This window comes from Schistocerca serialis, chromosome 5 (genome assembly GCF_023864345.2).
Source record: "Schistocerca serialis cubense isolate TAMUIC-IGC-003099 chromosome 5, iqSchSeri2.2, whole genome shotgun sequence".
Classification (NCBI taxonomy): Eukaryota; Metazoa; Arthropoda; class Insecta; order Orthoptera; family Acrididae; genus Schistocerca; species Schistocerca serialis.
In genome coordinates, this window is record NC_064642.1 from 328,373,623 (window position 1) to 328,387,913 (window position 14,291).

The following is a 14,291-nucleotide window of genomic DNA, read 5'->3' on the forward strand; positions in this document are numbered from 1 at the left end:
AAACGCTGGGGTAACTTCTTGATTCCGCGACTGTAGAAATCACGTGGTTTTGAGGCGAAGAACTCGTCGACCCATATTCGGAGCGCATTTTCATCTGGAAAGGAAGTTCCTTGACGATTAGCTCTATAGAGAGCGGATAAAATGAAAATCTGAGGGCAACAGATCAGATGATTAAATTGGGTGCGGAATGACTTCCAAACCCAACTCTTGTATAGTGTTTATTCTCTGTCAAGCTGAATGCGTGCGAGCGTAACCGTGGAGTAGGATTGCTCCACGCACTCCTGCGTGTCGTTTTTCTTGGACTGTGTTTGCAGGAGTTCTGAATTGTTGACAATGTCAGCAGTGATGGTTATCGCAGAGAAAGCAATTCGTAGTATACCACAGCGTCCATGGATGCGCGCAAGTTATTTTTACGAGGAGCTGCTGCTTTGTTTGGGTTCAATCATTCCTTTCTTTTCCTTATGTTAGCATAATGTCACCATTTCTCGTCAGCAGTAATGATAGAGGGTAGGAGTGGTCGGTGTTCTTCACGAGACAATTGATGACATGCAAGCAGAGATGCACATATCGCAACCCGCTGGTTTTTGTGATTTTGGCTTAGAGCATGTGGTACCTGTACATTCTATTTTTGAACCTCCCCCATTGCATGGAAACGTCGCACTAAGGTAGAATGACTACAGTTCATCACATTTGCCAGTTCGGGAGTACAATAACGAGGATTATTGCGGGTTAGTTCGTTCAAACGATCTTCGTCAAATCCTGAAGGTCTTCCTGAACGTGGAGAAACACTAATGTCAAAACGATCTTCCTTAAAACGAGAAAATCATTTTCTTGCTGTGCTCTGTCCAAAAGCATTACCCTTACACACGGCGCAAATTTTTCTGGCTGCCTCCCCTACTGTCACCACCCTATTGAACTCAGACAAAAGAATATGCCGGAACTGTTCCTTTTTCTCCTTTTGGCACTCCATTTTTTAGCGTTCACAGCTCCACCTACCGTCTCCAAATATGAAAACTCAGATAACAACAGTGAACTACAGATAAAAAATGACAAGTGATAACTAAACCCGTAGCAACCGGAATACCAACACGTGAAACAAAAACACTACGAACTTATGCGCCAACCTAATAAAATACAGAATGGCAACAGCAGGAAAAGCGTTACTGAAAAAGAGAATTTTGCTATCGGCGAATATAAATTGATGAGTTACACAATCTGTTCAGAAAATATTTGCCCGGGGTACAAGCGAAAGTAAAGGATGAAGAGGAGAAGTTTTTGAAATATGGTGCTACAGAAGAATACTGGAGATTAGGTTGGTAGATTGAGTAACTGATGAGGAGGGACTGAATCGAATTGGGGAGAAAAGAAATTTGTGTACAGCTTAACTAAAAGAACGTGTAGGTTGATAGGGCACACCTTGAGGCATTAAGAAATGCAATGGTAGGAATTGAGGGGGGTAGCGGTCAAAATTGAATAGGAAGACTAAGGCTTGGCCACGGTAAGAAGGCTGCAGTAGTTATGCAAAGATGAGGAGACTTGCAAAGGACAGACTACCGTGGAGGGCTACCTCGACCCATTTTCCATACTGAGGGCCACACTACACACAGCAAACCGTTCGTGAGGCATATCCCTGTGGTGCAGATGGTACGGTGCTGCACACGAAAGGCATGCGAGTTCGAGTTGCAATCGTTCATAGAGGATTTATATCTCACAAAAATAAAGACTGTAGTAACAGATGCAGCAGAAAAAGAAAAAGAAAACGAAGAAACAGAAATAGTTCAACGAAAATTGTCAGAGAGAAGTAGAAAGGAGGAAAGAGGTCTGGATGCTGTGGCTGCATAATAAGGAGAGTGAGGACAGGAGAGAGATCTTCAAAGCGGTTAGAAGAGAAACAGCAAGAGTTCTACGAAAAGAGAAAAGGAAATATCTAACTGGAGTACTAGAATCTATAGAAGTGGAAAGCAGCAATGGAAATTCGAAGAAATTGTTTCAGTATACAAAGAAAAGTAAGAGAGGTTATCAAAGTGAAAACCTATTCATGAAAGATAAAAATCAAAATATGCTGGAAGATATCCTAGAAAGATTGAAAGAGAAATGTTAAATTGCACTGATCCGCACATAACCTTCAATTACGCAATGTCTGAGAGTGACAGCATTAATAATGACAAATGTAGAATCACAGAACATGAAGTGATCCACACCATTCAAAAGCTCAAAAACAACAAGGCCGCAGGCGAGGACCAGATATCAGCAGAGATGTTAAAAGAGGGCGGATGCAAACTACACAAAGAAATTTATAACCTCTTCACAATGATCTGGAAAACTGAAACACTGCCGGAAGATTGGAAAACTGTAATAATTTGTCCTATACACAAGAAAGGAAACAGAATGGAGTGTGGAAATTACAGAGGAATCAGTTTGCTGAACATAACATACAAAATCCTTTCAATGATCATTCTGGAAAAACTTAAATCTTACGCAGAAAACATTCAAGATTACCAGGCTGGATTTCGAAAAAACCGTTCCACAACTGATAAATTGTTTACTATACGATAGGTCTTTGAGAAGTACTGGGAATTTAACAAAAACATCTACTGTGTCTTCATTGATTTCCAGCGAGCCTACGACAGCATCCACAGAAGTAGCCTCTACAACACATTACGAGAACTTAGTATACCCAGTGAAATCATTAGGATGATACAACTGTGCATGGATGGCTTCCAGGCAGCAGTGAAGTTCAGAGGATCCATATCTCCCACCGTTCCAATTAAAACAGGCTTACGACAGGGAGACGCTCTTTCTTGTGTCCTCTTCAATCTTGCATTAGAGAAAGTGGTTCGCGAGAATAATTTACATCTATACAATGGTCTCCGATTCGAACCAAGTGAAGTAAAACTCCTGGCTTATGCAGATGATATAGTGTTGCTGACTGAAACTGAAGAAGAACTGAAAGACATGTACAAATCTCTCAGGCACAGTGCCAGCAAAATGAGGCTTTTGATTAACCAAGAGAAAACCGAATATATGGAAATAGGTCGAGTCATAAACCCAAATCCTTACTTTGGAATTGGCCAGCATTCTAAATTCAAAAAAGTTCCCGGTTTAAATACCTTGGATCACGTTTCAACAGTAAAAATATCATAACAATGGATAGAGATGAAAGAATAGCCTTAGGGTCAAGATGTCTGTACTCACTAAGCAACCCACTAAAAAGTAAAGCTTTGTCAATCTCCACAAAGATGAAGATATACAACACTATCATCTGCCCCGTAGTACTGTACGGTTCAGAAAGCTGGACACTTACGAAGAATGAAAGAGAAAAACTGAATGTTTTCGAAAGAAAAGTAATGAGAAAAATCTGGGGACTTGTGTTGGAGAATGGTGTATGGAGAATTCGAAAGAACAATGAAATTTATTAGTTAATGAAGCAACCCACTATCATCCAGAAATTAAAAAGTAGAAGACTGCAATGGGCTGTACATGTGGCTAGAACGGAAAACAACAGAATCACCGAGAAAGCATTTGAAGGAACTCTCCAGGCAACAAGACCATTGGGCCAACCCCGTACAAGGTGGAAAGATGACATAGAGAAGGACATCGCAGAACTAGGAATTTCCGCAGGTTGGAGAGAGGCTGCGAGAGATAGAAGGCGGTGGAAGCAGATCGTTGATGCATCGCGTGGTCTACAGGGGCCTGCGATCGCTGAGAAGAGAGAGAGAGGATGTTTCCTTTATCAATAATGTATCTGTCGTGCAGAGCTGCTGACTCCAAAGCGAATACTCACGGAGGAAAATGGAGAGTTGTGGACTGCGGCAGCAGTGATGGGCTCAGGCCGATGGTCAGCGCGTGTGTTCCTGCAGGCCGCTGACCTTTGCTGCGGAAAGCGCTTCAATGGGCGAAGGACACGCCACGCCGCGAGGCCAGGCCATCCCAGGCCGGTATTAATAACGGCAGCATTGTTCGCCCTCGCAACACCCAGCGCTCCCAAATTGCGCTGCAGGAACGTTAATGACAGCAGCCTCCTTTTTGCCATCAGCGACACAAGATGTTCTACCCCGCAGCCAGACGGTGTTTCTTGCAGCGTCCTAGAACCATCAAGTCGCAGATTCAGGAGAATGTGTGTAGAACGTACGAATTCGTATTATGCACATATCATTCTCCATTCGACTTTGTTTGAAACTTCTGCGGTAAAAGAGTATTTGCTCACGTTGAGTGAAAGATTTTGTTGCCTGATGTATAATTTTGACAGCAGATTCAGTGTTCTTTGCTTCTAACTATCAGTAATTACGAGATAATCACACTGTTATATAATCCTTCCGCTCGACTGGCAATGATTGTTCAAATTTATTGGTAGCGAAACGTCAACGAATCTTCTGCCACACACTGACGTGACAAAAGTCGTGGGATACCTCCTAATGTCGTGTCCGACCTCCTTTTGCCCGGCATCTACGTAGCAGCTGAAAATGGCATGGACTCAATAAGTCGTTAGAAGTAAACTGCAGAAATAAGGGATCTTGCTGCCTCTATGCCCTTCCATAATGGCGTAAGTACTGCTCGTGCACGAACTGACTTCTCGATTATATACCATAAATGTTCGATGTAATTCATTTCGGCCGATCTAGATGGTCAAACAATTCGCTTGAACTGTTCAAAATGTTCTTCAAACGAATCGCGGACAATTGCGGCAGGTGACATGGCGCATTAACATCCATAAAAAAATCCATCATTGTTTGGTAACATGAAAACCACGAATGGCTGCAGATGGTCTCCAAGTAGACGATCATAGCAATTTCCAGTCAATGCTCGGTTCAGCTCCAACAGAGGATCCAGTCCATTCCGCGTAAACACAGTACATAATTGTGGAGCCACCATCACCACTTTCACAGCATCTTGTTGACAACTTGGGCCCGTGGCTTCCTAGGGTCTGTGCCGCACTCGAACTCTACCATCAGTTCTTACCAATTGAAATCGGGATTCATTTGACAAGGCCACGGTTTTCCAGTCGTCTAGGGTCCAACCGATATAGTCACGAGCCCAGAAGAGGAGCTGCAGGCAATACTGTGCTGTTAGCAAGCGAAGTCGAGAGGATATAAAATGTAGACTGGCAATGGCAAGGAAAGCGTTTCTGAAGAAGAGAAATTTGTTAACATCGAGTATAGATTTAAGTGTCAGGAAGTCATTTCTGAAAGTATTTGTATGGAGTGTAGCCATGTATGGAAGTGAAACATGGACGATAAATAGTTTGGACAAGAAGAGAATAGAAGCTTTCGAAATGTGGTGCTACAGAAGAATGCTGAAGATTAGATGGGTAGATCACACAACTAATGAAGAAGTATTGAATAGGATTGAGGAGAAGAGAAGTTTGTGGCACAACTTGATTAGAAGAAGGGATCGGTTGGTAGGACATGTGTTGAGGCATCAAGGGATCACCAATTTAGTATTGGAGGGCAGCGTGGAGGGTAAAAATCGTAGAGGAAGACCAAGAGATGAATACACTAAGCAGATTCAGAAGGATGTAGGTTGCAGTAGGTACTGGGAGATGAAGAAGCTTGCACAGGATAGAGTAGCATGGAGAGTTGCATCAAACCAGTCTCAGGACTGAAGACCACAACAACAACAACAACATAGCAAAGGCACTAGCATCGGTCGTCTACTGCCATAGCTCATTAACGCGCTGTCCTAACAGATACGTTCGTCGAACGTCCCACGTTGTGACAACTCTACGCAAAGGCCGCTGTCGTCGTTAAGTGAAGGCTGTCGGCCATTGCGTTGTCCTTCGTATTCTCGGCGCATTCTTGACACTGTGGATGGCGGAATTCTGAAGTCCCTGATGATTTCCGAAATGAAACGTCCCATGCGACTAGCTCCAACTGCCATTCCGCGTTCAAAGTCTGTCAATTCCCGTCGTGTGACAATAATCACGTCGGAAACCTTTTCACGTGAATCACCTGAGAACAAATGACAGCTCCACCAATGCACTGCTCTTTTATACCTTGTGTACGCGATACTACCGCCATTTGTATACGTGCATATGCCAATGGCTTTTCTCACCTCAGTGTATAATACGAGCATCATGATAGTTATTTCCCACAACTGGATTCAGATTGAGCTAAAGCGTTCGATCCTTAACACATTAAAATCACACATTCAAAAATGAAAAACATAAAACAACCCGACCATTAATGTAAATATTCCTCTGAACTAAAGAAATCTCTATGATAAACATAAAATACTCACTAGCAGTCACGAAAATATTCTTATTTTTTAGCTATTGTTTATTTAACCTTATCAGATTACGGCCTAAAGCCGTCTCTTACATTGAACCAGGAAGAACACATACCAAAAAACATTAAAAAACATGCACAAAAATAATACTATAACTATTATAGTAACAATGAAAGGACATTAATAATGATATGATTAGTACATATGAAACCGCGTTTAGTATTATCAGAAGCGGAAGCGGTAATAAAAGAAGAGAAGATAGAAATGACAGCGAAAACTGCTGTTAAGAAAGAAAACAATTTTTATAGGTAACTCTGTGGACAAGGTGGAGGGAAAAGTGGTTGGGGAGAGGGGATTGACGAGGCCAGCTGCAGCCAAGTATACGGAAGAGATAGTGATTGTGATAGAAGGTGGACAATTAGCTGTCTTTGAAAGGAATTTGGTTTTTCTCATATTTTGAGGAAGATTGTTCCAGAGTCGGGTTCCCGGTACAAAAAGTGATTTTGAGAATATGGCAGTGTTATGTAGTGGTACACAGAGGATTTTACTGGGAACGAGTATTTCTGCTGTGCTGTTAAGTCAATAGCGTAAGAGTTGAAGACAAACGAGTGGAAGTGCAATTATTGAGCAGACGTTAGTGCAAAGACAGGGTATGATAATCTCACCTTTGTCGGCACGTAGTCATGACAATCGTTCGTAGGGGGGAGTGATATGGTCGAAATAGTGTGCGACACATGTATCGCAGATAAGCATTCGTTACCAGTTCCAGCCGACGTGAGCTCTCATACGAAAATTCTTGAGATTATGATCACAGCAACCAAGTATGGGAGTATTAGTGACTCTACGAGTCTCTTTTTAAGCTCAACCAATGAAAAGCCCTACGTCGTTCTACCAAGAACCGACGGAAGACTCTGTTAACATGATTTCTTTTTATAGTTCTTTAGTGAATGAAGTGACGCTGGCACCATCTTGCAGACTGAAATTGTGCCCTCAGTCGAGTCTAAGTGATGTTCCGGAATTTTCCGCAACTTATTAATGGAAGAAGAAATGTTACTTCTGTGCCGTTTAGGATTAAGGGTGGAAGAGAATCTCTGAAGCGAGGGGTTATAAGTCTGTTGTGAGCAACAATATTGCATGGGTTTGGAAACGATTGTACTTCAAAACTATGTTCTGGGGCCCCCTCTGATAATACAAGTAAGTACATGGTTTTGTTTCAGTTTGTCAGTCGCTTCTGCAATAGCAGTCGTAGTGCTGCTATTTTCCCGGAGACCTTACTTTTCCGGAAACCTTACTGGTACTCACCTGAAAAGTTACGTGATTATTGTAAGAGTGACCCTTTTCACAGTTCAGCACTAATAAATATGACAACACTTCACTACCTTTCGTAACTTAGCTACAACATTGAAATATCCTGGTGACAACGTTCACCAGTTCATCACTCACTTCATCAAAGTACTGTGGGTGAAATCAGAGCATGATTGCAAAAAAGGGCAGTTTTGGTTACATGATACACTGTAACAACTCATATGAAGACATAGTATCATCCACAAGTTCTTTAAAATTTGTTAATTTGAAGATTCCGCGGAAAACCGTTCACAGCAATCTTGAAGAACTGTCATATTGTTTTCTCCGTGCATACGACATCCTTTTTCGGTTCATCCACGTACTGAGGTGAAGATACGTATGACGCCTAATTTGTCTTCAGGTGACCTGACTTACATCCGAAATACAGAAAATATATCTTTTCAGAAGGCATACATGTACATTTCCTCAAAGCAAATACCATTTCATCTCATAGGGGTCTGTATAGCAGAGGTTACTGGCATTGTAAAAAAATTACGCTTTTTTACTTAATAATTAATAGTAGCTATTAGATTTGTGGCTGGAAATATACCAGAAGACAACTATCACAAAAATACCTCGTGATGCATCAAAATACCACTTCTTTAATATTACAATTGTCAATAACAGGAAACCTTTATCTGGTCACGACGCTACTGATAACGTGATGACGACATTCAGAGAAGCTACACAGGCATCTGATGATACCATGCCTTCAGAGCAACGACATGTTCACTTCACGGTGATCTGGTTATATCGTGCCCTGGTATTTAGTAAAGTAATAGTAATTACAGATAATGACTGCACTACGAAAACACCTGTTAACACGCAAGTTTTAACGTCAGTTTAGATTGTGGCACCAAATCAACGAAGTGTATTCAGAGAACATTATTTACACCACTTGTCTGTCAAGCTCTACTGGCCAGTTTCGACGGCGTGCTCGTTTTCAAGTGGACATCTGTATGTGACCACATCATCTTCGTATGTACATAACAAAAATCTAATGACATGTACAAATACACAGGCATGGTCGTCAATTGAACAACTATCCAGAAAGCACAAATACATAATTGTTTATAGTACAGCCGTATGTCTTTACAAGTACACGCGAGTAGGTTTAACATTTTCCTGAACTGTAAATCGTAACTGTTTACAGTTGTGTATTCGTGCTTCGTGGATATTTATTCCGAGATTGTGTCCATTGACGTCAATGCCATGCATATTTTAGCAAGGCATATGATTTTTATTACGTAACAGGGGCACTGGACTAGCATTCGGGTGATGGACGGTTTACGTCTGAGTCCGACCATCCAGATTTAGTTTTTCCGTGATTTGTCGAAGTCGCTCCAGTCAAATCCCGGGATGGTTCCTTTGAAAGAGAATGGCCGATTTCATTCCCCAGTGCCCTCGATATCGACGGTATACGAGGGTCGATCTAAGAATAAATATAGTTCGCCGTTGACCATAGATTTTATTTATTTCAAAACTGCAGTTTCGACCTTTGGGTCACTTTCAAGTGATATTGCAAAAGATTGTGATTCAGCACGAGCCAGACTTTAACATCCTCTCACATGTATACGTGTCATCGTCAAAAATAAATCGTTAACAATGACATGTCTACATGTAAGAGTATTTTAAAGTATGACATGGGCTGAAGCAAAATCTTTTGCAGTACCACTTGAAAATGGCCCAAAGGCCGAAACTGCGTGAAATAAATAATTTCTACAACTAACGACGAATATGATGTCCTTTAAAAAGTTCTACATGACTGTGAACCTCGACCATTAGAAGGTAAACATAGTTTGTTTATCCAGTCTTTTTTATTGAAGATAATTAAAGAAAACGTTTGTTCGGCACATTTTGATATTCTAGCTATTTTTTATAAGTCGCCACTCAAATTTAAACGTTCGTCGTAGCGCCCCACAAGCTTTCGTGTGCCTGGTGCATATTCAGTTACCGCCAAGTTGTTGAACCAATCACTAACGCCCTCTTTCAGTAGATTATATTTCCATAGTGCTTTCCGCCCGAGAAATTCTTCAATGTGGGAAGAAACTGGTAATCGCTCGGGGCCAAGTCAAGGGCATAAGGCAAAGGGTTCCCATTCAGACTGTCGAAACAAACCATTCGTCAACGGAGCAGAATGCTGGTGAACACTATCCAATGCAGCTGGACAACAATCTTCGCTATTTGTTATGAATGGTAAGGCGCAATCGGTGACAGTAGGGCGATGCATTTATGGGTAGGACGCTGTTTCGATCCCAAAACGCTGTGGCCATAACTTTTTTGGTGCTCGTGATATAGTTGCCTTTTTTCGATGTTGTTGGGGATCACGATGCCAGCATTCCATGTTTAACAGTGCCGGAATGGCCGATCCAGATTTTAATAGCGTAAATGACTGCGTAATCAAGTGGTGGCCTAATCTCGTAATGTTACACTGAATAAACTTCAGAGCGTTAGCCGATAGTAAGTATTTTCATGTGTGGGATTCTTAGTTGAATACACTCAAATTAAATTTACTGTGCAACAAAAAAAGTAATAAGACTGTACTCGTATACTCGCCTTGTACTTTTACTCAAACATGAAAAAACCAGGATCAAGAACATTAAATAAATATCACATTGTGGCACTAAAAATATAGTTGCTACAGGTCAGTAGTACCTTTGTTGTTGAATTATAAGTATGCAAGCACCCAGAAACCCATTCAGTTATTGGAAACACACTCGCACCCAACCCAACAACTTGATGTAATATTGCAAATAAACCAGCGTAAACACGTCCACGCCACCAGTCAAGAACAAAAATTGCGCGGCCTGTGGTTCTCAGCCAATCAGAACACTTGTGATAAGACCATGCGCACGCCATATACGGACGGGTTGTTCATTTGACAACATTACCTATTTATTACGTGAGAAATCAGAATCTGCAAAACGGATCAAATGCACTGAATGAATCGGAGCAGTTGTGACTGTTATTTTACTAAATAGTAGAAAAATTATGAGAAGGGATATGGAGAAAACACATTTATATGTTGGTGCTGTTACAACGAAAATGTTGGTCGTACGTCGACTATATGCGATATTACAGTTGGAACAACGTTTTGCTTTAAGGAGAAGACAGGTACTGTATTACTTTTGCAAGTGAGAGCCTGATAATAATTAGTTTCTTTATTTTCACGTATTCGCTTTGGCTGCACCTCACCCCGTTACAGGATTCCGCCATAGTGAGGCGACTATGCCACGCGATGCTGGTATTTCTCGTTCAAATTAATTTCTCCAGGTACATTATATACCTGCTACAGGTACCGTCGCAACTGTCGTGATGAGCTTGTAGTTTTGGATTTGCAGCTCTGGAGAGTGCACAATTAGAAATAAGTGACACTGGTGTTTTTACGGAGTAAATTCTTTTGTATGAAACAGTTTCTGCTCATTGATTAATACGACACAGTTCAAAACTTAATCATATCAAACCACAGTCGTCGAAATATTCAAACCTGATACTGTGCACTTTCAACGTTTCACTAGTGACTCACCGAGTTGACACTTTACTCAGAATTATCACTACCTTTCTACAGTTCCCACGATACATCACACATATTGATTTGAGTGTTTTATAAGTGTCTTTCATGGCGAAAACCAACGTACCAGCCACGCCACGCGTCAACAATCTATGTTTCTCCTATTCGTCATCGTCCTATCACTTGACTGTTCAGTTTCGACAGTCAAAATCAAGCTCTCTTATTGGTCAAGATACATACAGTTATACTGAAACATTTATCCTCTTCAATAAAATTCTTCAGGGTATCAGACCGCATCGTCATAATTTAAAATGCGCCAACGTTTCGGCCAGCGTTGCAGCTAGCCTTCATCAGGGCCTTACGTTAACTGCTAAATGAACACACTTGGTTCCTTAAATAGCTGCACGAGAAAACCGTGTCGTTACTTGATTGGTTGTAAAAGGAGGAGGAGGAGGGGTGAAAGGTATGCTTTATTGGTGTTTCCTTTATTATCTGTCATTGGCGATAGAAATAGCCAAAAGACCCGCCAACATGAATAGAGAGGACGGGTACAAGCTTCCGAGGTCTTGGCTGCCTGCAATAGCAGGGCTACGGAGCGGCGGCAGAGCCGTGGCGGCCCATGCAGACACGCGGAGAGCCGCAGTAGTGGTCGCGAGCACACAAAGCAATGGCACGCCGCAGCCGGCTTCTGGACAGCATGGAAACAGTGTGACGTCACAGCCATCACCTGTTCGCTATTCGTCCGTCTCCTCCAATGGGGTGGATTAATATAAAGACCAATAGAAAACAGCTATTTCAGCCAATGACAGATAATAAAGGAAACACCAATAAAGCATACCTTTCACCCCTCCTCCTCCTCCTTTTACAGCCAATCAAGTAACGACACGGTTTTCTCGTGCAGGTATTTAAGGAACCAAGTGTGTTCATTTAGCAGTTAACGTAAGGCCCTGATGAAGGCTAGCTGCAACGCTGGCCGAAACGTTGGCGCATTTTAAATTATGACGATGCGGTCTGATACCCTGAAGAATTTTATTGAAGAAGACAACGGCCGCGGAAGCCTACGCTTACATGAAACATTTATGTTCAGCTAGATGTAATATTTGAAGATACTGACATTTGTTACTAAATATAATGAATAAAATAAAGTCCGAAAGGAAAAGTACTTATATAGCTCCCCTAGAGTTAAACCTTTGTACTCTGCCTGATGTTTTGTTTCTGAACTATACGAAACCCAGGTATCGTAATGAGGAACAGAGTGGTTCAAAAACTTATCGCCATCCTTGCCATAGCGAATGAGAAAGTCGGTCCACGTCCTATTCATTTTCTTTGCGTTTATATGTCAGATGCTGAGGATCCCACCTGCTACGCACTTCTCTGTAGCTCAAATCACCAATAACAATTTGATACAGAACTGATTGTGAATTTTCAGGAAAGCACAAGCACAGTCCATCAGTAGTCTATCCTGCTGAATTGTTTCCTCAGTGCTTGATTTGCGTTCATTAGCCACAGCTGAAGGTCGGCTTGCTCGCCCTTCATCATCATGAATATTCGTTCGTTCGCCATTAATCACGGTACATCATTTTCGAAATGAGACTTCGTTCATCACATTTCCATAAACTAAGGTTATCTGTCTGTAAATTTTGATAGACCGGAATTTTTTTGCATTCGGACACCGTATTACACTGCAAACCTCACACTTGTGAGGGTGTCGTTAATTTTGTCACACATTTTGATATCGCAGAAATAAAGAGTAAACAACCTTTACTGTTCGCTCGTAGTGTCATATTGGCGTCAAAGTTTAGGAATGTCTGCGTACGTTGGCAGTGGTGAGGGGAGAATTGCGCGGCTCGCCACATCAAAACTTTCTTCCCTCTTAAAATGATCCTCATGCTTGCGAGGATGGTGCTGAATCACGTCTGCATTCGGGCGGTCTTCAAATTTCATTCTCGAGCGTCATGCGTAACTCATTTCTCAAGGAAGATCCGATCCCAGACGACTGCCTCTGCTAGAGCTGTGCATCTTTGCAAAGGAATCGCCAGATTTCTCTTACGGACACTCGAAAGCTTTGACCGGTAGCGGCCATTCAGAGCGCTGAACACGTATACTTCGGTCTGGGTCCCTTTTGGAGCTATACACTAGACTCGGGCTGCTGATAAAATATCGATATATTTTTCAAAAAAATATTTCTTTCTGTCCGACATATCGGTCTATAGATATCGAAATGGCAACACTGTGTGCCGATATTTTTATTTTAAATTATATTTTTTTCGCAATTTTTAGTAAATATTTGAAATTGTTCTTTTGAAATTGTAGTAAAAAGTAATTTTACTTTCACTATGCGAAGGAGTCTTATTACTTTTTGAGCTTTCATCTCGTCCTGTCTTTCTTTACGACTGTATGAAGCAAGTATCGCTGGCACAGAGAGGAACTCCGATTGTACTGGAGGGCGGCGCTGTGAATGTAAAAACAAAATTTCCGATGTGAAAAAACAGCACACCAGTTGCGTTAAAAGATAAATGGAAAAACAAGATTTCCGATGCGAAGAAATAGCACACCAGTTGCGTTAAAAATCAATTTTAACGCAACTAGTGTGCTATTTCTTCACACCGGGGTTCTTCAAGGACAGTTATTGAAAATGATGAACAAAAATAAAAAAAAATTCAAATGTGTGTGAAATCTTGTGGGACTTAACTGCTAAGGTCATCAGTCCCTAAGCTTACATTCTACTTAACCTAAATTATCCTAAGGACAAACACACACACCCATGCCCGAGGGAGGACTCGAACCTCCGCCGGGACCAGCCGCACAGTTCATTGCTGCAGCGCCATAGACCGCTCGGCTAATACCGCCCGGCGAACAAAAATCTAAAGGACAACATCGGTCTTTGATGTGGGCGGAGACTTGTGAGGAGAAATGTTGACGTAATCGGCGCTCGGTGCTACTAACAGAAACTGCAACGTTTAACTTCACCACCAAATGTTGACAATAAAACTACTAGGTAGCTGGCGTTCGAGGAAATGCAAAAACAGGGAAGTCGACATGAAGTGTTCCGGAAAAATCCGATAATTCCGAACAAATTCGATATGTGACGAAACCGAACAAGGGACCTATCCAAAACCTTTTATTGTTCGACTTACATGGAGTTACCGTTGTTAGCAAAGTGGTTATCGCCAAGAGCGAATGTGCATCGTTTAGCTTCAGTTCTTGCTCT

The 14,291-nt window shown here is 41.7% G+C and overlaps 1 protein-coding gene across 1 annotated transcript in view; it reads left to right on the forward strand.

Moving 5' to 3' along the window:
* LOC126481269 (cadherin-23) overlaps nucleotides 1–14,291 on the forward strand; it is a 505,796-nt gene that overhangs the window by 166,234 nt on the left and 325,271 nt on the right. The window lies entirely within an intron of this gene.